Source organism: Hippoglossus hippoglossus, chromosome 12 (assembly GCF_009819705.1).
Source record: "Hippoglossus hippoglossus isolate fHipHip1 chromosome 12, fHipHip1.pri, whole genome shotgun sequence".
NCBI classification, from domain to species: domain Eukaryota; kingdom Metazoa; phylum Chordata; class Actinopteri; order Pleuronectiformes; family Pleuronectidae; genus Hippoglossus; species Hippoglossus hippoglossus.
This window is the reverse complement of record NC_047162.1, coordinates 17,797,110-17,818,537: the sequence shown is the minus strand read 5'-3', so window position 1 is coordinate 17,818,537 and position 21,428 is coordinate 17,797,110. Positions and strand designations below refer to the sequence as shown.

General features: G+C 43.9%; 1 long non-coding RNA gene across 1 annotated transcript; it reads right to left on the bottom strand.

Annotated features, from left to right (window-relative positions):
• Nucleotides 1–6,845: 6,845 nt before the first annotated feature.
• LOC117771756 lies at nucleotides 6,846–20,752 on the bottom strand. Its single transcript, XR_004615640.1, has 3 exons — nucleotides 19,987–20,752; nucleotides 10,320–10,323; nucleotides 6,846–6,900 (listed from the first exon to the last, which is right to left on the bottom strand). It is a non-coding gene; the product is annotated as an uncharacterized LOC117771756 (long non-coding RNA).
• Between the last annotated feature and the right edge of the window lie 676 nt (nucleotides 20,753–21,428).

Genomic DNA, 21,428 nt, shown 5'->3' with positions numbered 1-21,428 from the left:
CACATCTGAGAGTTGCAGTAATTGCAAAAACATGCACACGGCTTTTTACATGTCTGTTTTGTATTCTTAAAAATATCCGGGAACCTCCTGCATATTGAGTTTCTGACCGATATTGGCGCCACAGAGCGACGTCTTGTAGAGAAGTTTCCGTGTACTTCATAGTTCTCGCACCCTGAATACAAACATGACTGAAAACTCCATCGAGTTCCTCAAAACCATGAATATTTTAGGTTGAACCGACAACGTGTAAATATACTATACCCACGATTTAAGATTCAACACTTTATTGCCATGATAACACGACTGATTTGAATTTGTCCCAGTGAGCTCACTGAATCCAGGACACAGAAAAGAAATAAAGCCCATAAAACATTGAACAAGTATAAAACAGAGGTAGAAAATACAACGTGTAAAACAATCATAAAAACATAAAACAAATGGGTGAAATAAAATAAAAGCCCCACACATAAGGACAACCATAGATAAAGCACCATCACCTGTAGGGGAATTGGCAAACGGCATCAAACGACCCACGAGGAGAAAGTGCTTCAAGTGCATTGAAAACATCTGCGTTATTGCACAATTACTTAAAGTTGAGAGTTAAGGAGCCGCACGGCTTCAGGATCTGTGCTATTTTGAAACCTGAGCGTTCGGGTCTTAATAGTTTTTTTTTAGACTTCAGCGAGGAGGAAGGAAATTAAGCCGTTAGCCGTGTGTGAAGGGTCGTTTAAAAGTTTAAGGCCCTTCATTTGTTATGTAGCCCTATAGATTCCGGTTACGGGCAGGAGATCGCATCCAATAACACTGGATGGCTGCTCTTCACTGCAGCTCCATAAAACCGGACCACACCACTTCTGGATGTGCTCAATTTGTGTCTCAGGTGGGCTTTCATAACAATGTGGGGATGTTGTCCCTCCATCGACAGTTGGACTGAATGTCCACGACTACATTTTCGACTTTCACTTTCAGCTTGTTTGTGAGATATGAAACTTTACTTTTGTGGGTTGTCGTATCATCGTTTGGAGATCAAAAACCACAACTCTGAATGTCAACGTCCTCAAAGACAAAGAGTGGGGGAATTAATTTGTTTTTTGCACAATGAGTACATGAGTGGGTACAGAACATATCCCTGAGGGACCCCAGAGTTAATTGTTGAGCTATACGATAATTGTTTGGGTTGTGTTAAGTTTGTTTCTTCTCAACAATACGTTGAAACAGGGACTGTTAAACACTGAATTTGTCATTCAGCACTGATGGGATAATATTTTTCAAAACTCTTATCGACAAAATGAATTCTTAATTCTTCTAATTGACTTTTTGAGAAAAGGTAAAATGAAAGACCAACATGTGTGTTTGCAAAGCAGCATTTAACTATTTAAACGATGCAGACACCTCCTAACATGTTATAGGAGAAAATAGATTGCGACAAACTGGTATTATTTCTGGATTTCTTTAACCTGGAAAGCTGTGGTCCTTGTATTCATGTCAGGTTCTGAGGTTCTGAGGAACAACGTCACCTGCCCGTCCCACACACACTTGGCTGTACACCCTGCATCTCGTCTCCAGTGGTATTTGTGCACATATGTAAGCCTCCGAGGGGCCGTGCCAACAAACACTCCTCATTAGCATAACGGGCTGATTGATTGTCTTAAATTACATCTCAGTTCTACTGGTGACACATTTGGATTTGATGATGTGTTTAATGGACCTTAGCGACGTGTGAGCGCTGCCAGTTTAAAAGCTCGTGGACAACCATTACCGTGGAATTGTCTTCTCTCTAATGACGACGGCGACGGCACAAACGACTTCATTTGGTTTTATCCGAACCGACAGAAAACTGTTGCCATGTTTATATCCCCCCCCCACTTCCTCCTCAGCAGGTGTTGCCTTGCGATCGCAGCTCCGGCTTCCTGTCTGTCAGTCAGCTGAGAGGGAGAGCGAGAGCACTTCAAGGAAAGGAAAACATGCTCTGTGCCAATTTGTCATCCTTCTTGTTCCACTCATCTGGCTGGGACGAGGAAGGGACAGCGCAACAAGGAGGATATCTGTGGAATATCTGTTTAACATCCTAATTGAAAATGACAAGCACAGTGGCGCGTTCAGCCGTGCAGGGGACGATCAAAGAGCTGGAGCTCGGTGAGACGCAGCATTATGGATCGGAACCAAACCGATCCCCCCTCGCCTCGGCTAATTAACACCTGGCTCCTTCTAATTAGCTGAATCCACCCGCATTCCAGAACCCGTGGAAGGAAAAAGAAGAAGAAGAAGAGAGATTTACAACCTGGGTTAAATCCCTGGAGTCCGTACCTGTCTGTTGGAGCCACTGCAGAAACAGGTGTTCTCTCTCTGTTGTGCCACACGGAGCGAGGAAATAAAAACTCAAGTTCCGTGTGTTTGGGGGGTTTCCAGCCAAGTGTTTTGTGTCTAATGCCGCCTGTTAAGTGGTCCCGTTGGTGTTTGACGCTGCACATGATGTGAGTGACAGTTCTAGTCAACAATAATTGCTCCACTCGCTCCTCACTTGAAAACTTCAACTTCATCAGAACTTGTTTTCATTCCCCACGTTCAGCCTTGGCAGCGGAGTTCAGTGGATGTGAAATCCTCCAAAGTTTTTACATTAAAACAAATGATAAAGCCTGAACGAGGGGGTTTGTAGTTCGCTGTTGCTTTAATAAAGGATAAGTTTCCTTTCACAGATTTCTTTTGATGGGAATTTACCTGCAATTGAGTTTGCATTGATAATCCGAAGCTTCAGCGACGTCACAGCTGGAAGAACGAGGCCTGCTGCATTAACTCTCCTCGGTTCGACTGCCTTGGCAACAAGAAAACAGTAATTGTATTAGATGATGTATCTTAGCGGGGGTGCTGGGATACATCCTGCTGGCGCTGATAAGTTTTAAGGTTGATCACCTCCCTGAAATTATTATTCCCTTTAACAAGTGCTTCAACACCAGAATAAAGCAGTTATGCAACATACAGAGAATGGAATTGCTTTGGAAACTACCAGTGCTCATCTTATCACCTTCCCCCACTTACACATATGTATCAGTGACTGCAGGGAGACTGTGTAGTGCTGCATATACATCCAGCAGAATATCAGAAGACTTTCCGTTTGTAGTCGTGTTCACAAGTTCCATGTATGATCCTCAGAAACTGTTATTGGGGCTTGGGAACCTCATCTCATGGGGAATGTGGGGAGGATGAGCGTGGTTGAGAACGACCTGGCTACAGTCCGTGAGACTTCCAGATCCAGGCTGGTGATCATCATCGTGGTGGTCGGCAAAACAGCAGAAGGGGGGGGGGGGGGGGGGGGGGGGGGGGGGGGGGGGGGGGGGGGGGGGGGGGTGGGGGGGGGGGGGGGGGGGGGGGGCGGGGGGGGTAGTTGTGATAGATGTATAAAAATCCAGAGTGGCAGCAACATCAGGAAGCTTGAAACGGGTCTGGGGAGAGAAACTCGAGGAGATGTGGGGAAGTGAAGGCCCAGTGGCGACTGTAGCTCCTAACTGGGAGAGAGATTCAAACCGATTCCACAATTAAAAGACGCAAGATCCAGAAGAGTGAAGGTCCTTGGAACAGATAAGATACTGAACCCTCAGGCTCCCTGGTCCCTGACAGAGGACCCGAGCTTGATGGAGGAAACACAAGTGGAGGAAATATGTGTATATATGTATGTGTGTATTGTGTGTGTATCTATGTGTGTGTGTGGATATTTATGTGTGTATGTATTTATGTGTCTCTGTGTGGATATGCATGTAGGTGTTTTTGTGGATATATCTATATTTGTCTTTGTGTGTATATCTATAGTGTCAGTCTTACCTCTGCTCTCTCACTTCCTCTCACCATTTCCCCCCCCCCCCCCCCCCCGTTTCCTCACAAGTGGTGTTTAAAGTTAGAGCCAATGTTTACCTGAGTGATGGAAATTGACTTAGCTTCCATTTGCCGCCTCTGCACAGGAAGACGCTGTGAAAGGACTATTGCAACACAGGTAATGAGTGAAAGGACCGAACCTTCTGTGGGCTGATTGCAGACGGTAATTAAGACCCTGATCCTGTAATGGAGGAGCGGCTGGTATCTTGTGCTCTGAATGCTTCATCTTTTCCTTCCTCGCCTGTGGTCTGTTTTGTCGATTCTCTCTCTCCATCCTTCTCTCCTCACTGAGGGAGTTGTTATTGTACCAACACTGGAACCGGGCCACTTACCGCATGTGATCAACTTGGAAAAACAACTCTCCTTCCCCTGTGTCGTGGCAAGATTATGAATTTTGTCTGAGTAACTTTTTCAGTCAGTCGAAGCTTTCATCCGTCGCTCCGTCCCCGGTCAATCTGTTGAGCTGTTTGTTTGTCTGTCTCAGGCTCGTCAGCCTCGTTGTCCCGTTAATCCTCCGCTGTCTCTCGCTCTCCGTCTCTCCTCTTCTTCTTCCTCGTCTCCTCTCTGCAGTGTCCAAGACAACCTGGCAGGGCTTCAAGGGCCAGACATGCAGAGGCTCTTCTCCAAGTGCGGCTCTGTATTTTAGTGCAGAGCTAATTTTCACCCTGTCAAATATTTCAAACCCTTTTCCCCCACTGCCACCTCCACTGCAGGGCCTCGACTTCTTACATCATGTCTCGGCGTATAGTTGGAGCATATCATATTATGTGGTGGGACAAAAAGTCACTGTGAGCACAGTGTGACAGTCGCTCTCTGAGTCCTGGGAAGAATAATAAGTGAGATGTTTAAATTCACCTGCACCAGAGAGGTTGTGTTTTCATGCACGTCTGACTTGGATTACACAAATCTACTCCCTGATATCTGTCAAATGTGGTGGAACGTTGGGGCAAACAATAACAATACATTTTATTTTCATTAACTATGTTTTATGACAAATAAATAATTCAGGTTTTATGGACATTTCAATTATTTTCTTCCGTGTAACAACTATAACAACGACGCAAACATGTAGGATTGTTCAGACTTGACTGAAGGTCAGAATAGTTTTAAATCGACATTGTTTGTTATTGTGCATTTTCTGCAGATGATGGTCCATACATATATAACATTGTATTGATTCAATTTAAGAGACAATATCGATGTTAGGAGAATAATTGGAATTCCTCAAGGCAGCATGTCCCAATATTATCAAGGGTTCATTTAGACAAACGGCACAAGGACAGACAATAGAGGACATTGCAAGAAATTATGATTTTTATATAAAACTAAACAGCAACAGAAAATGTGTTTTTATTAGGAGACACTATCTAGCTTAAGCTTAAGATCACTCAAATAAATGAAACACCACATTTTCTAATGGATGAATGATGAACAAGGAGTCTGATGTAAAATAATAAGACTAAAATGAAAGATGTGCTTCTATGGTCTGAGTCACTGGGCAGATATAAAGAAAAAAGGAGGTATTCTAATTTTCATTCTGGCTCCAGGCCTTAAAACCCTGGCTACTTGCACCTTCCATTATGCAACTCAATAGCGCCTGTCATTAGACCCTCCCCGCTTGATAAACCCCCACATCTTTCCAACTCCGTGCCCAGGAACGCTTGGTTAATGTTCTCTCCCCTCCATGCACAGCACATGCCTCAATTAACTCAAGATGCATTATTGGTTTTATTTAATTTCCATATATAATGGACAAATATTAAGGATTGGAATGCACTAGAATGACAAGGAAAAGCAAGGACACGTTTAGGTGCCGAGTTTAGAATCGAATCATTCTGTGTTTGGTTTAAAGTACATGTACTATCTCCAATCATTAGTATTATGTATAAATATCTGTGTGCAGTCAAGTATAATGCAATACTATTAAAATCATGAGCAGTCTGAATATGTCCAGATTAAAAAGTAAATTCTGCTGTTTACTTTTCTCTTCTTTTCGGAGGACGCCATGATTATTGACTTTTCTTACTTTTCTCTGACTCACTCATCACTGTCCATTCTTCCTCCTCCTGTTTGTATCACAGTGACTCCAGTCAGATAAATTAAAATTCATGCAATTGGCCTGTGAGTTTCCTGCTGCTCAACCACATAAATCCGAAATTCTCAAAGATCAGGAGTCACAGGTCCGGGTACAGTTCAGCGTCTGGGTCTGTACCCAAACTTTTATTGTTTACACGATGTGGGACGTGAACTAACAGCGTCTCAAGATCTCCAGACTTGTTTTATGTGATTAACGCTGCAACAAGTGAACCGAACTTGATGCGTCACTATCAGGATTCCTCCCAATCTCACATCGCTGAACAAATCTGCTCATTAATCTTTATTATTGTAATCTTATCCTGTCCTTGTTTGATGGAACTGGGCCGGCACATTGAAGTGATACCATTAATGATTGCATTAATGACTGACCAACTTCAAACAGACCAACTGATGAGACACAGCAGGGGGATTTTATAATAATAATAAAAAAAATCGAACTACAGATCAGTGGGTTGCGCCACCAGCCGAGCGTTTAATACAGGGTTCTTTTTTTGTTTTGCTGCTGAGGCATCCACGAGAGGCTTCTATGGATCCCGGCTCTTTTGTTTTCGCCCGGGTTCAAGTGTTGCTCTTCAAGCGGAGTCGTAGCTTCGGCGAATGCAGCGCTGCACAAAGAGTTCCAGAAACTCCATCTGCACAGAGCGAGAGGTGCAGCGTCTGCTCAGCGCACCGTGAACTTACAGTAATTGGAAAATTTTATACATTTTTCAATCTGCGCCGCTCACAACAAGGGCTTATTAATCAGTTTAGTCCATCTCGGGGAGTGGGATGTATTAAAATATGATTTGCTTTGACTGAGATCTTTGTGTATGAGGTTTTGGGGATTTTTAAAATCACAGATCCAGAGCTATTTGCAAAAAGGGTCTCTCTCTCTCTCTCTCTCTCTCTCTCTCTCTCTCTCTCTCTCTCTCTCTCTCTCTCTCTCTCTCTCTCTCTCTTTCGACACCGGTGTTCAGTCGCAGCTTTGTAATTGTCTAAATGGTGACGTGACGACAGCTGAAATGTACTTGTTACTCTCAAGAGGCTCGAACCTGCTCTTCAGAAGTTCGCAGCCTTGATGCAAACAAGAGCTTTACCAAAAATAACATGTCACGAACTTTCAAAGACAAAGTTTTTCTGTGTGTTTTTTTTTTCCCACTTGAAGTAAGGATCTATTTCCTGCAGTGAGCTCATTCATTTATAGAGAACCGTTTTTTTTTTTTGATGATGATGACTAGAAAGAAGAAGAAGAAGAAGAAGAAGAAGAAGAAGAAGAAGAAGAGACGAGCGCTCTGGAGCTTTGTTGGCACCGACAGATTCGGGACAATAGGGGATTTGAATCCTTTTGTGCCCTTGACGATGACCACAGACGAGTCGGAGGCTGCTATCTGGAGCCTGCAGGGAGAGATCAGATGTTCGCTGTGGCTTTTTTACTTTGATTCCTTGTGTTGAATTTCACCAGCGCTTGTCAATTAAACGTCGCTCCACAATGGAGTGTGTAGAGTTTACACCTCGGTGAAAGCAGATCGGTTTCTGCCTGCCGCAAAGACCTAAATACTAAAAGGGAGGGATGTGAAAAAAAAAAAAAACGCATTAACTGACAGCTTCAAAAGACCCAGTGACACAATTTCAATCATCTGCTCTGGGAAAAGATGAAGCTACTGTATATTGGGGACACGTGAAAAAAAAAGAAAACTTCCTTCCATTCTCGAGACGCAGACTAAATATAATCCCTGTACAAAGCCGAGTATCCATGTCCAGTGAAATCCGGCAGTGTGAGTGAATGGGACAACTTAAGGAGTCAAGAGGTGAGCAGCTCCCTCTTAGTACTCTTCAATCCATGAGACCCCCCCCCCCCAGTCAGTGGTGGGATGTAACAAAGTACATTTACTTTATTGTAGTACTTGTATATTGTACATGTATCTTTACTTGCAGGTGGGGTTGGTCATTTGTTTCCTCTTTTATCTTCTTGCACATGACGGAGATTTGGACGTTACCGAGCGAGTCACGGAAAGGTCGGCTTGTCGCGGTTGTCGGTGCACGTTCACGTGTTTTGGGGGCGTAGCCTTAGTGGGAGGGTCGATGGGAGGAGCCAGGATGTGTCGGTCGCAGCTCTTGTTAGCGTTTTCCAGGGATACCAACACCAAGTACGTTTATTTTCCAGTACTTTTCACTTTTACACCATCTGTACTTTTAAATCCGCTGCAGTTTTGCAAAACACTCCACAATTCTGTATTAGATCGCTGCAATAGTCTACATGCAAGTTGCTTTTACTTTCAAAACTTCAAGTGCATTTAAAAACAAGTACTTACTTAAACTCAAGTAGAAAAGATAACATGGTACTTCTACTTTTTCAGTTAGAGTATTTCTACCTCTGTGCCTTGTCTGTCTATTATGCAGATGCTTAGCAGTGTGGCTGAGAGCAAGTTGATTTCCCTGCGTAAATGCAATTTTTCTCTTCTTTAAACACAAAAGTGTGCATGGAAATAGAAAAAGTAAATAGATCGACCCTGGGAGTTGGATGCAAGAAAAAAAAAGGCAATATTTGGGTTTTCACAACATGTTCAGAGGCAAATGAGTGTGAAGAGATTTGCGCCGTGTATTTATTACCAGATTCTCTCTCAGCGTTTCAGCTCGATTACTATTCAGGACCGCTTCGCCGTTTGTGAGATTCATTCATTCATCTCCATACTTGGCTTTTTACCCAACACGTCTATCTTTATTGCCCCTTTGAGATAAAATTGTGCGATATTGTCTGATAGAAATAAAAACACAGTAAATAGAGGATAAATAAGAACTTTAGTTTTATGCCCCGATTCAATATTTGGTATTTATCACAGTGAATTGCTCACATGGAGCGACAGTGGACACATTACAGCAGATATTATTCCTGCAGGAGAAGAAAACTACAAACAAATAAAGTAAATTCTATTTCCGTCACTCACAAGCTTCACGTTTTGTACTCGTGCACGTTTGTTAATTTTGTGATGAACCTGCGAGTGTGTGGGGGGGGGGGCAGCCGGGCACGGCTCTATTTGTGTTTGCACAGTTTCTGGAAACAACTCTGGCACAAAGCTGCATGACACACAGGAGACTGGGGCAGATTTTAATGGTTTAGCCCGACCCCTGGGTGCTGGTAATGGGTCGTTCCACTGGAAAGATGACTGAGACAGTTCGGTAATTGGCCCAAAACAAGTTTGCGGTGACGGTGAGATTATCTTAAACATGTGATTATTTTTGTAACATGACACAAACCGTCCTCTTACCTCATGAAGAGCTTTTAACCCAAACCAACGTCAACATAAAACCATGTTAACTTGGAACGTGATCTTTTCTTAATTAAACCCAACTCTTGTTTTTGTGGCTTTGATTAAACAAACCAAACAGATTATTTGTATTTAACAGTGAGCTGTGCTTTCCTAGAGGGTTTAGATAGTGTTTAATTATGGCACATCCCAACAGTCCCTTTTAAATTCAATTAGGCTTCGACCAAATTACACACACTCACAGATCCCATGATTCTACCCTGGTTCTGAACTTTTAAGAGACTTTTTGTGTTTGGACTTGTTGGTTTACTTTTCTTCAACAGTCCTTTTTAAATTCAATCATGCTGCACTAACATGTCACATAATCACAGATATAACTTCTCTTTATGTGCCTGATTCTTTTTTTTCATCAAGTTCCATGAATTCTTACCTGGGAAAAGTTCAGAAACACCCTCATGTTGTAAAGTCAATAACATTCCTGGATCCGCCCCCTTATCCAGATCTATACCTAAATCTAATGGGTTCTTCCCTGAACCGCATCGTACCACCAAGTTTGTCGGAAATCCATTAACCTCCTCTGTGGGCGGAGATAGGCACCTTTCAGAATGATGTCATGGTCCAAAGAAACCAATAGTAATGGGGAATTGGAAGCAACAACTAATCACATTGCTTTGGGTCAGAATTATCATTAATACCCATTGATTAAAAGACCAGAAGAAACACTGAGGGTCCAGCGTCAAACTTTATTCCTTTACTCATCGAGAAATGTCTCCAACAATACCAGTGTTCCCTCTTTTCTCTGACTGCTCCATGCTGAGGGTGACAGCTCGATCGGGACTGCCGGGACGATAGTTCGAGTAGTCGTGCTGTTTCAGAAGAGCCACTTAATACCGAGGATAAAACTGAAATCTGAGTACAAACACTAGACAAGTCTCTAATTGAATCCCCACTGAGAGAACCAGAATGAACCCTTCGTTGTAGCTTTAAAATATTCACCACCTCCCGGGGCCTCTGAGAATTTAGTTTGATTCCAAGGTTATACATCTTTCACAAAGCCACATCGACGTCTATCAAGTTGGGATTATTTCTGCTCCCCTGCTTCTTCCCCACCCTCCTCCTCCTCCTCGTGTGCCTTCGGCGTCTGTAGTTGTATTAACCGTAATGCAAGTCAAGTACCCGAAAGACAACGTGTAACAAACAGATTGATTTCCGAGCGCCTCATAGAAGACGAGAGATAACAACACAACAGAGTGTGTTCACGTTCTGGGAACTCAACCAATTCAAATTTCTTCCTCCTTCTTCTCGGCCTCGCCGCCCGCTCCTCTTCCTCGACCTCCCAGCGGCACAGTCTGTCTGAATACACCGAACTCTGAGAGATTAAGTACATACAGTGTGTGATGTGGACACATTGTGGGAGAATTTATTTCACAAAGAATTCAATTATATGCCAATAGCACCAATTTGACACAGCGTCTCTATCACCTCGGACGGTTGAGTCCAGGAGAGTTGAAGATGTATTGCAGAAAACTGCGGCTCCATGGATCAATGGGTGGAACAGCGTGGTTCCCAGTTGGCGGCGTGAAGAGATAATCCTTCGTCCACTTTAATGTTTGTTGTATTTCACATGTGGCAGCTGCGTGTGTGTGTAATCGGTAGAACATTGTTTGTTTGTGCCGATGCTTTGTGTCGCTGTGAAACCCGGATTCCGCCGATTGACTTGATTAAGGACACTTTGATTCAGTGGCCACGTGGAAAATAATGACGCCACCTCACCTGGGAACTTGTGTATGTTTACACTTGTGTCTTTTTTATTAACGTGTCGCCGGGAAGTAAACAACTGAAAAGGCAATTAGTACTTGGCCATCCCTCGCTGAGAGCATCACCGTTGGATAATGAGACTCTTCTGTCCCTGGTGCACAATTGCCTTGAATGCAGAGTTCGATTGCATTTGGGATAAGAGGACTCCTCTCGGTTAGCAACGCAACTCTGTGCCAGAAACAAGGGAGTGTTAAAAAGGAGGAGAACCAAAACAGGGGCATTGTCTTTTTTTATTCCATAAATCCTTTGTCAAAATTCTCAAGTTTTGTGTTACAGCATTTAGAATAATGGTGCTGGAGACGGCAGCGACCTCCAGGTGGTGGAAGCATATACAGAGGATACAGACTTGAGATATGCTCGTGTCACATGTCTTCCTGCTGCTAATGTGTCCTTGACTAACCCGAACCTTCCGATTATATTTTAAATTTCATGGTTTTATTTAAAATCAAACTACTTTATCATTATGTTACGTCTACTTCCTAACTGTTTAATGTTACTTGATTTATTGGTGTCCCAGTATAAGTAAGTTATGACCCCTCAGGGGGTTTCAACCCCTTGTTTGGGAATTGCTGTCATATTCAGTTCTGGGTATATGAGCACATGTGTTGTCTAATGGTTGAATGTGCTCGTGTCTTAAGCTGCAGTGCGTTGAGTCCTCTGGAATAAATGTGATGAAGTTAGTAAATGCATGTTCCTGTTCTTACTCTTACTCTCTCTAATCAATCCTAGAATAAAGTTTTTCTTTGTGCTTCTATCTGAACAATGTCTCAACATGTTCCCACTTAGTGTTTCTATAACAAATTTAAAATTCCCTGCTGCTGTAAAGCTTTAATAACACCACTCACCACTATAGCCTTGGGTTTCGTTCCTCGCCTACAGAAGTCTCATCCTCTCATCTGCTCCACTTTGCTTTGTTGCGCTGTAATGAAGTCCACTTCTCCTCCGCGATGCTAAAAGCTCGACCCAGCGGAGCAGGAATCGGTAGATTTTTCAAATAACGTGCACGGGGACTTTGTGTCTCGCTGTGTGTGTTCTGCCTTGGGAGGCCGTACATCAGGGGGAAGCACCAATTTAGACAAAAGTGGTTTAAGTTGGGGAAGAGAGGCCCAGTTCTGTGGAGTGATTGCTCCCCATGAGAGACTTAAACCTCCACATGAGGTCGTTACACATGCTTTTTTTAAGTATAAAAGCACGATGGATTGAACCCTCGTGAAGAACAAGTAACAGCATGTGTCCACTGACAAGCAAACATAGAAAATACGAGTGTTCAAGCCCAAACTATTGTAAATCAATCAAGTCCTGGCTGCTGCAATTACTGTACGATGCACCAAAGATGAGTAGAAATGATTCATGAGAGGCTTTTGATTTAAAAATTGATAAACCAAATCAACTGCTTGTAGGATTTTGCAGTAAGAAGGAACCTGGAGTCTTTAAACTTTGGGAGGAAACATTGTGTTTGTCTAAATGTCAACGCAGATATTTCTGAGGCTTCCTTTTGTTGGAAGATGAAGAGGAAACTGCAGCAGATGAATGCTTCACCTACCTGTGATTTCCCCTATAAACCAAGGACAAGTACAAACATAAAAGGAAACAGGCCACAGATCTATTATTTACTTATTAAATAATGTATTTATATCATATACAGTTTTTATTATGTATTCATATCAGAACAAATGTATGGTTGAGGAAACTTATTGAAGGGTTTTGTAAGATTAGGCGTCTCAGAGAACTCCTTTCACTTTTGTTACATTTCTGTATTTGTCATCCTCTCGTATGTGATTCGTCCCTGGAGGGAAAAACATAAATAGCAGCTCAGATAGAAACAGACTCACATAACAGACCCTCGATGAGAAGATTCAATATCCCAGAGACCTATTTGCACATCTGGATCGTGCTCATACTTTGACAGATCTTGAAACATCAAGTTTCATTTCACCTGTGCATCCTCTGCACGCTTTATTTATGTGCAACAACATCTTTTCCTGATGTGTCCCTGATTAACTATGTGGTTTAGACATGATTCCAACACCTTCAGTGGACATATCCCAGTTTTTCACGATTTTAAAAACGTATTTTTAATGCACTTGGTGTTTTAAAAGTTAATTTAGACATTTTCTCTGAACACGTTTGTTTCTGACTTTGCGATTTGTTCAGGAAACTTTTGTTGACCTTCAATGTGCATCTTCAAATCTGTCTCTGTCTCCGACGCAGCAGTCGAGCTGCTCCTCCGCTCTGTCACCGGGGGGGTCGACTCTCCCTCGACTGAATCCATTACAAAAAGAAACTGCTCTTTCCTTCTCTAATTGAGTTTCAACATTTGAAATGCATTAGTCCACTGTCATTGAGATTAATTCCAAAGCATTTAATGGAATTTTAAGTTATATTTTTGAATATCTAGCTTTTTAAATAAAACATCCTAATGTACGGTTTCTTTATTTTGGGAAACACTGAGAGAGAAAAAACCTGCATGGATGCACAAAGCAAACGAGAGCAAATAAAGCACAACATGTACATAACGTCTATTTTTAAATGTTGACTGCTCGTTTCAGGTCAAGGGGAAGACACGGCACAGTGTGTAACAAGAGAGCGCCGAGGGGAACAGGAAAAGGGCTCTTTCTATAGAGGGCGACGGTTGTGGATGAAATTTACTTAAGCCGGTTGCAGACTGCGGGAGGACGCAGCTGAAAGCCAGTGGAGGTTGTGTGAGGACAAACCATTAACATCCCCGAGGAGCTCCATTACTCTGGATGTAGGTCTAACAATGCCATAAAAATCTGTGGCTGGCTGAGTCTGGAAACGGGAAAAAAAATAAAAATAAAAAAAGGAGAAGCAAGTGTTACGGTTGCAAATCAGAGAGGAAACAACCTGGGATTGTCTGAGACCCACGAGTTTCTCCCTCCAGCAGCAGAGTTTCCAGCCATCACACTGCGTTAAAGGTCACAGGGAATCGCACACACACTTACCAGGCCACCTGACCCGGGCCAATCAAACAGCAGCCACGGGGTTTTCTCACACAGACTGAGACGAGGTGGGCTGTGTGCAATCAGCTGAGAGAGCCTGACCCCTCAGCCATGTCAGACCTTAACCTTTCCGATAAGGTGTGTGTGGCTTTTTGCAGAGGAGAAAAGCTGGTGCCCTTCCAAAGGCTTCGCAATTTGGTGCGTTTTTTTGATTTGATACCGCTCGCAGCATTTCTCATCACACACACACACTTTGGTAATTTTTCATCCTGCAAATCGCAATTGTCGCTAGTTCAGTTCACGGAAACTAGCGAATCCTCTCTATTCATACGAGCACGACTTCTGTACCAATTACTGCAGTTCTAGATGAGCCAATTTGCATTAATTAGGTCATTATCGGTATCCATTAGCAACGCCGCCTATCTGCCGGTTCCCTGGCGAGACGATACCTCTGTGTCGACCCGCCCCCCCCCCCCCCCCCCCCCTGGAAAGGTGTGCGACCACTGGAGGAGAAAAAAAAGTAAAAGATAGCGAGAGACCCCATGTCCTGAAAAACCGCTGTGAGCCAGACGGTGAGCGGGGCCTGTCATGTTCCTCCGAGGCGGTGACGGCGTGATGTGTGCACTTGAAGTGACAGCCGGCTGAAGAGAACAGATCTGCCGTCTCGGTGACACCGACGGTACACTCCCGCTCGCTGAGGGTATTCGCTTCGCTCGGAACAAGTCAGCCGCATGCGTCAAGTTGGCTTTGTGATCGTCGGTGAGCCGGCGCTGTCTCCAGAAAAGTTTTGTAAAAATAAACACCAACTCTGAAATGTTGGGAATATGGCCACTTCTTTTTTTATTTCTCTCGGGTGTTATTTCTTCCTCCCTCCCTCGACTCTGCCTCCTCAGTACTTTTGGTAACTCTCTGTGCTTCAGTTGGAATAAAGGCAGGAGTGTCACTGGTTATAGATTTTTGTACTACAACTTTATAATAACTGGGTAAAAAGCACAGCTGCATTTGCGTCCTCTTACCTCAGATTGTATATAAATATTCACTTGCATATATTCATATTCTAATTATAATTTTACATTTCTGTGCATTTATTTTGCATGTCTACTTATTTATTACTTATTCCGATCTCCTCTTTGCTGCTGCAGCACAAAATTGTGATCCAAGATTTAAAGTGTTGAGATGCATCGGGGACAGATGCTCTCTTCTCTGTGTCATGTGTAATTTCTGCTTCAATTTTCAAATATTTTACCACATATCATGATTCTGAACGTTCAGCAGTTAAAGTTCTTTATTCCCTGTTTTACATTGAAGCCTCTTCGTCACTTAACTTCCTGTTTGTATCCGGTTTCCCTCCTCATTGGTTCCACCTGTGTCATGTAAACTTGTGTATTTAACTTCTTTACTGGTTTGTCTGTCTGTGAGAGCTCCACTGGTTTTCTCTTATTCTTCGTGTGTTCAAGTTTTTTTAGATTTAGAAATTATATTTGAGGTTTTACGGACCTGGTACTGATCCGGGGGTTTTTCTCTTTTTTCTTGCACGGCAGCGATCCACCTCTGTAGCTCTGAATCCACTGCTGCGATGATCTGTGTCTGTGTCTGGCCTCATGTCTGTGGCCTCAACCGGCTCATGTGGTGTTTAGAGTCTGACGTCTGTGTGTGACACAGGTGGACCATGCATCTGCAGCCACAACAAGGAAATAGAAGGGCACTCTAGTGTGCGCTTGACTGCCCTTTACATCCCATGCAGTGGATATAAATCAGTGTCAGAATGAGCCCATCTTCTCCCTCACTGGACTTGTATTCTGGAACACCTCAGTGGTTTCTTCTTATCACAAAATATGAAATAAAACTCATATAATTTGTTATTATGAAGCTGATGCCTTGTCAAACTGGAATTATTCTCTTCTGCTGGGCTCCTGTTTGAAGAACTAGAAGCCACCTCAACACTGTGTGAAACAAATATAGATATCCTGACTGAATGGCGCTGTGGATTGCGTTGCTATTTAGAGGAAAATCCCTCGTCAGACTAACCACAGGCTGCCAGCGCCTGCTGAGCTCAGTTCCCGTCTCCTTGGGCCCTTGATTGCAGTCCTGCAGGTGGTGGAAGGTCCAGATTACACTAATTACTGTGAATGTGTTTGGACGAGCGTCAAAAAGTCATTACCCTGTCAGTTACACTGAAATCAGGCGCAGTTTGTGTATTTTTGGACATCGAACCGAGTCGGAGGCTCTCCAGATACAATCGTGGCACAATGTGCTGCAGAAACCCGTACGTCAGAGCAGGGAATTGAGAAGACAGCGAGAAGGGTTGCGGGCTAAAGGAGTCGCATCTGCTTTAGCACCGATGCATCTGGAACGGAGTCCGATCCCAGACGGAACAAAGTGGATTCACTGTAAAACACCAGAGCTCATAAAAGCTCGAACATGGCGCAGAGAGAAGAGAAGAACAAATGGAAAGGACGCGTTTATTAACCGTCGCTTTTATGGTCAATCACCAACAACTATTCCAAAGTGCTGGTGTTATAAAGCACAGGAACTGAGGGTATGAAGTTTAATTTAGCATGAACGGCTTTGTTTCCGGAGGGTTTTGCAAATACTGTATTTCACCGGACTCTTATCATTCTGCTCGGTGACTTACCGTAGTTTTAAGAATCACTGGACCGCTCACTGCTCGGAAACAAGCCGCCTTCTCCAGGAATTGTAGGCTATCAACTCAAAATCCATTATTAAATGTCCTCCTCATGACATTCAGAAGGGTGTTGAATGATATCTGCTTGTATCTGCTCGTCTCATCCATGTAATCCCTATGATGAGGAACCACGCAACTCTTTCCTATGGATTGTGTGAATTATGGAGGTCAAGTGTCTGTAAAATGGATCCAGTTGTGATGTGAGACCACAGATATTGTCTCCTTGCACCAGTTGGGTTCTGGGTACTGTCAGGTTCTTGATTTTTAATTTCTGATTGGTTGCAAAGCTTCAAAAATGTGCTCTCTACCGAATGTGGGTTATTCCCGAGAAGAGTAGAACAGGATGCATGAGACCGGTGACGGTTCCTCCTCATCGCTGAACTGCACTTTGTTGTAGTTTCTGTCTTTGTCTAGTTGTTGTTCCCGAACAACACACCGAGCGCAGAGCTGCAGTCACCAGAGGAGGACGCCGGGCCCGGGTCCAACTCCCCAGTCCAGTGAGCGACGAGTGGAGCGGCCACGGAGAACTCATGAACGCTGGTTAGAGAGCGCTCGGGGATTTAGTGTTGCACTTTGATGAAGTCCAAAAAGAAAGAATGTGTGTGTGATGCAGCAGAGACAATTCTGAGTTGGATGATTTAACTTGATCTGTTTATTTAAACCTTTTTTTTTGGCTTTGACTTTATTCAACTTTGACAAATTTACTTTGGGCTTCCATCAAAATCTCTGATATGATCCACTCGATCCACCGTCATAAAATTATATCTCAGAAAAGATGCACGCTGGTAAGTAGATGTGAATAATTAATTAATTTGATAATCCATGTCAAATATCCATGAACATTTTGTCCAACTAACTTAATCCAGGTTCAAAAAATTGTTTATTTAGAGATAAACCTGCAATTTAGTAACTTTAAGCAGCACATGTATGTTTGGAGCAGTTTACAGAACCGTACATTCAGACACCGGAGACGTCACAACTCCCATCTTCAGATGTTTATTTTTGATATCATCATCAAAATTTTTACAAAACATTTTTCTGACAATAATATACTCAAAGAAGAGCCATATTTTTGCGCTTGGACCAGGTCTCCACAAAAATGCGTAAAGGTCTGAATACAGTTAAAAGAACCCAACAAAATAAAAAAAATCCAAAATAAGAAATAAAAAAAAACAACCAACTACCAAAGAAAAACAATGCAGCGCATATTTACACCCTACAGAAATCAATGCTCTCTGCAAGAAATGAATGAGGAGACAGCGGGGGGAGGGGGGTGTCCTGTGGTTTATGTGGAAAGCGGTTTGAGGCTGCAAAGAAACACAGACCAATTCTGATATTGCTTTCTGTCAGTGTCTCTCTCTCTCTCTCTCTCTCTCTCTCTGGACTGCGGGAGTGCAGCCCGTTTAAATGAAAGCCTTCCTTTCTTCGGCGCTCGCGTTCGGACCAATTAGGGGCATAAACGGGCTTTGTCGGACCCAACGAAGAAGTGTGTTTTTCTCCGACAGAGGTTAATGACCGTGCCGTCCCCTTTCTGTGTCTCCCCCCCCCCCCACGACATGAGCAACAACAGAAAAACACAGTCAGGACAATGCGGGTCAGAGGTTAAAGACTTCCTGCTAATGTGGAACAGCGTGGAACAATAAGAATCAATGGGGACCGGCCTGAACATCAGTAATGGTTGTTTCAGAGGAGGTAGAGGAGTGGGTGCTGCTTTAGATACACACGCACACGCACACGCACACACTTAGGCCTTCTGGGTACATGCAGGGTCGCTAACTCACTAGCAGGGCTTCCTGTCTCGCTCGGCGCCTTCTTAGCACGACACACTTATTAATTCTTACCACTTTGCAGTCTGCACACGCGCTAATGACACACTAACAAAAATAGAAAGTGGAAATCTTGAAGTGGCAGATGGGGAGCATTAGCCTGTTTATTCATTCATTTCCTCTTCTTCTTCTTCATCTTTTTTTCCTGCTCGCTTGCCCCCCCCCCCCTCCGATCCGTACGTATACGCGCTGCCTCCGAGGAGTCGAGGCCGCGGGGATGTGCTCCGGCGCTGCCTGCAGGTAAGACGCAGATGTGTGGCAGAGGAGGAAAAAAGGCTGCAAATCCTCGTCTGGCTTGGAATTCAATTTTTCAAATCTATTTATCAGGTAATGGATTAGAACCTGTTGACGCTCGCAGATGGCCGGGGGGGGGGTGAACTGGAATGAATGAGAACGTCAAAACCTGGAGTGCTTATTTATCAACGTGTGTGTGTGTTTTTTTCCTACTTGTGTTTTGGGATTGCAATGATTGTTTCTGCAATTAAAGACTGACGAGGTGAAGTGGATTCTGTGTGATGAAGTGCACATCATTAAACTGAAGTCCAAGAAGGTGTTTAAACTATAGATGTGTGTTTTTCTATGCACGCATGCATATTACATAGTTTAGAGGATGCAAGTATGCCTTTTGATTTGTGTGAGCCATATGTTACTCTACAGGATACTAGTGTGTGTGTGTGTGTGTGTGTGTGTGTGTGAGCTTGGCAGGAGAAAACTAACTCTCCTTCTGCACATGTGTCACCAGGGTCGGACGGGAATCGGCCGTGATGTGTCACTTCCTGCGCCAACAGTCGTCTTGGCCGTTCGCACCAGAAGAGCATTTCTCCACAACCGGTCATGAAGCCATCCTGCTCTTTTTTTTCCAATCACACGCTGAACTGACCTTTCTAACGACCTCATGAATTTATAACGTAAAGCTTCTCATGTGCTCCTGGAGACGCAGGCTGTTGCTACCTCTGCAACAATGACGTGAAGAGACCATTGTCTTCTGTGAGGATCTGCTGGAAGAGGCATTTTCTCCACAAATACTAATACATGGAATAACTTAAAAATCACAACTAAAAATGACACTCGTGTTCTTTCTAGTAAATTTAGTTGATGAACTGATTTTGGAAATCTCCTGCAGGAAAAGATTGAGAAAAGGTAAACACGTGTGTGTGTGTGTGTGTGTGTGTGGGCGGGGCCGCAGGGTGGAGTATCTCAATGGCATCAGTCGGGGAGAGAACGCCAGGCTGCGGCACATGAAACATGAACTCGCCTGACATTATCATGTATGAAACCGCCAATCAGATTTGTTTACCACGTTATCGAGGGTGCCAGACGCTCGGATCGTTTCCAGCCCCAATTTAACCCGTGGCTGAAGCTGTTTGTGTCATTTCTTAAAGTGGAATAAAAGCCGCCTGGGGCGTTTTTTGTCTGTAACAAAATAAAATGTCCTTGAACTTACCCATTTGTCCCTCAATATATATTCTCTCTCTCTCTCTCTCCACCCCTCTTGCCTCTTCCGATTCTCCTCTCCCCTCCGAGATTTGCATTTAGCTTTTCCTCTGAGCATAAACACTGAAATATGAAAGTTTTCGCTGCGATTCTTCAGACCTTTATTCACCCCACCCGGAGCAAAAGCGGAAAAAGAGGGGAAGGAAGAGAACAAGCTCCCAGTGAAGACTTGAGCCCAAACTCTGAGATCGGAGGGGAGGGGGGGGGGGGGGGGGGGGGTGTCGGGGTGTACGCAACCATAAACAAACAAAAGCAGAAGAGAAAATAAAGCCTGTTGGCGTTGTGGGGCAGTAGCGCGCACGGTCCTGGAGTTCAGCTCAAACATGCATCATTAGCATGCAGCGCCGGTGCTCCCCAGCTCTCTGATGGCAAAGGAAATGGACAAAAGACAAAATAATTACTGGCGGCAGGATTCGAACATTCCACTGAACGTATCCAAACCTTTATCAGGGAGGGAGCCGCGATGAATCGAATGCTTATTAGTAGGAGATTTAATTGTTAATACACAGAGATTTTTGAGCTTTTTTTCTAATTACGCGTGAAGGCCAACGTGAAGCTTTGATCGTTGTGTTGAGGGCGATGTTGAATCGGCGTCGCTGAGGTAATCACTACATGTGGGGGTTTTTGGCAGGAGACTATTAAATGGGGAAAGTCTGTCCCCGGAGCGAGCGGCCCACACGAGCCTCTTTCTCAGCCTTACACGGCGCCAGGGAATCCTACTGTAGGCGAGACCGGGGCAGGAATGGGTCGGCAGACGAGTTGCCGTAAGAGCGACGGAGTTGTCGCGTGACACGTTGCGTCTGGCGTTCGTGGCACAGGCGACAGGAAACACCTCTGTGGCTGTTCACGTCTCCGGGTCAGTGCTCTTCCCTAACCGGGCGCAAGTTTCCCAAAATATCAGCATGCGGACAGAAATAGAACATCGTTAAACAGGTTCACCCGAGTCACCAAGAGGCAGACATGAAATTCAGGCCAAGGAGTTAGCAGGGGTGATATAGAGCAAGGCAAGACAATACATGGATAGAATTGAGAGAGCTCCCATTATAAAGACATTGGCACAGCTGCTATTACAAAAGTAAACTCCACCAGCACTATGAAGCAACCGTACTGAGCGAATCAGCTTTTTATGCAATGTCCTGTACACGAAGGGGGAACTGAGCCCTTCTTAGTCTCAGACTTTTGGGGTCGCTTGTCTTTTTCGGGGGCTGGTTTTTTGGTAAAAAAACAAACAAAAAAACATTTAACACAGGAAGAAATTATGGCACATCAAAAAAGAAACATCCTGTCACAAGTTTAAACTCTCGTTGTAAAGAATATCACACTACGTCCCCTTGAGTAGACCTTAAAATGGCAGAGTTGGAATTCATCAACGAGAGGAGTGGGATGTAATAAACGACACGTCACACGGCCGCCTCCTGCACGATCAGCTCTCACA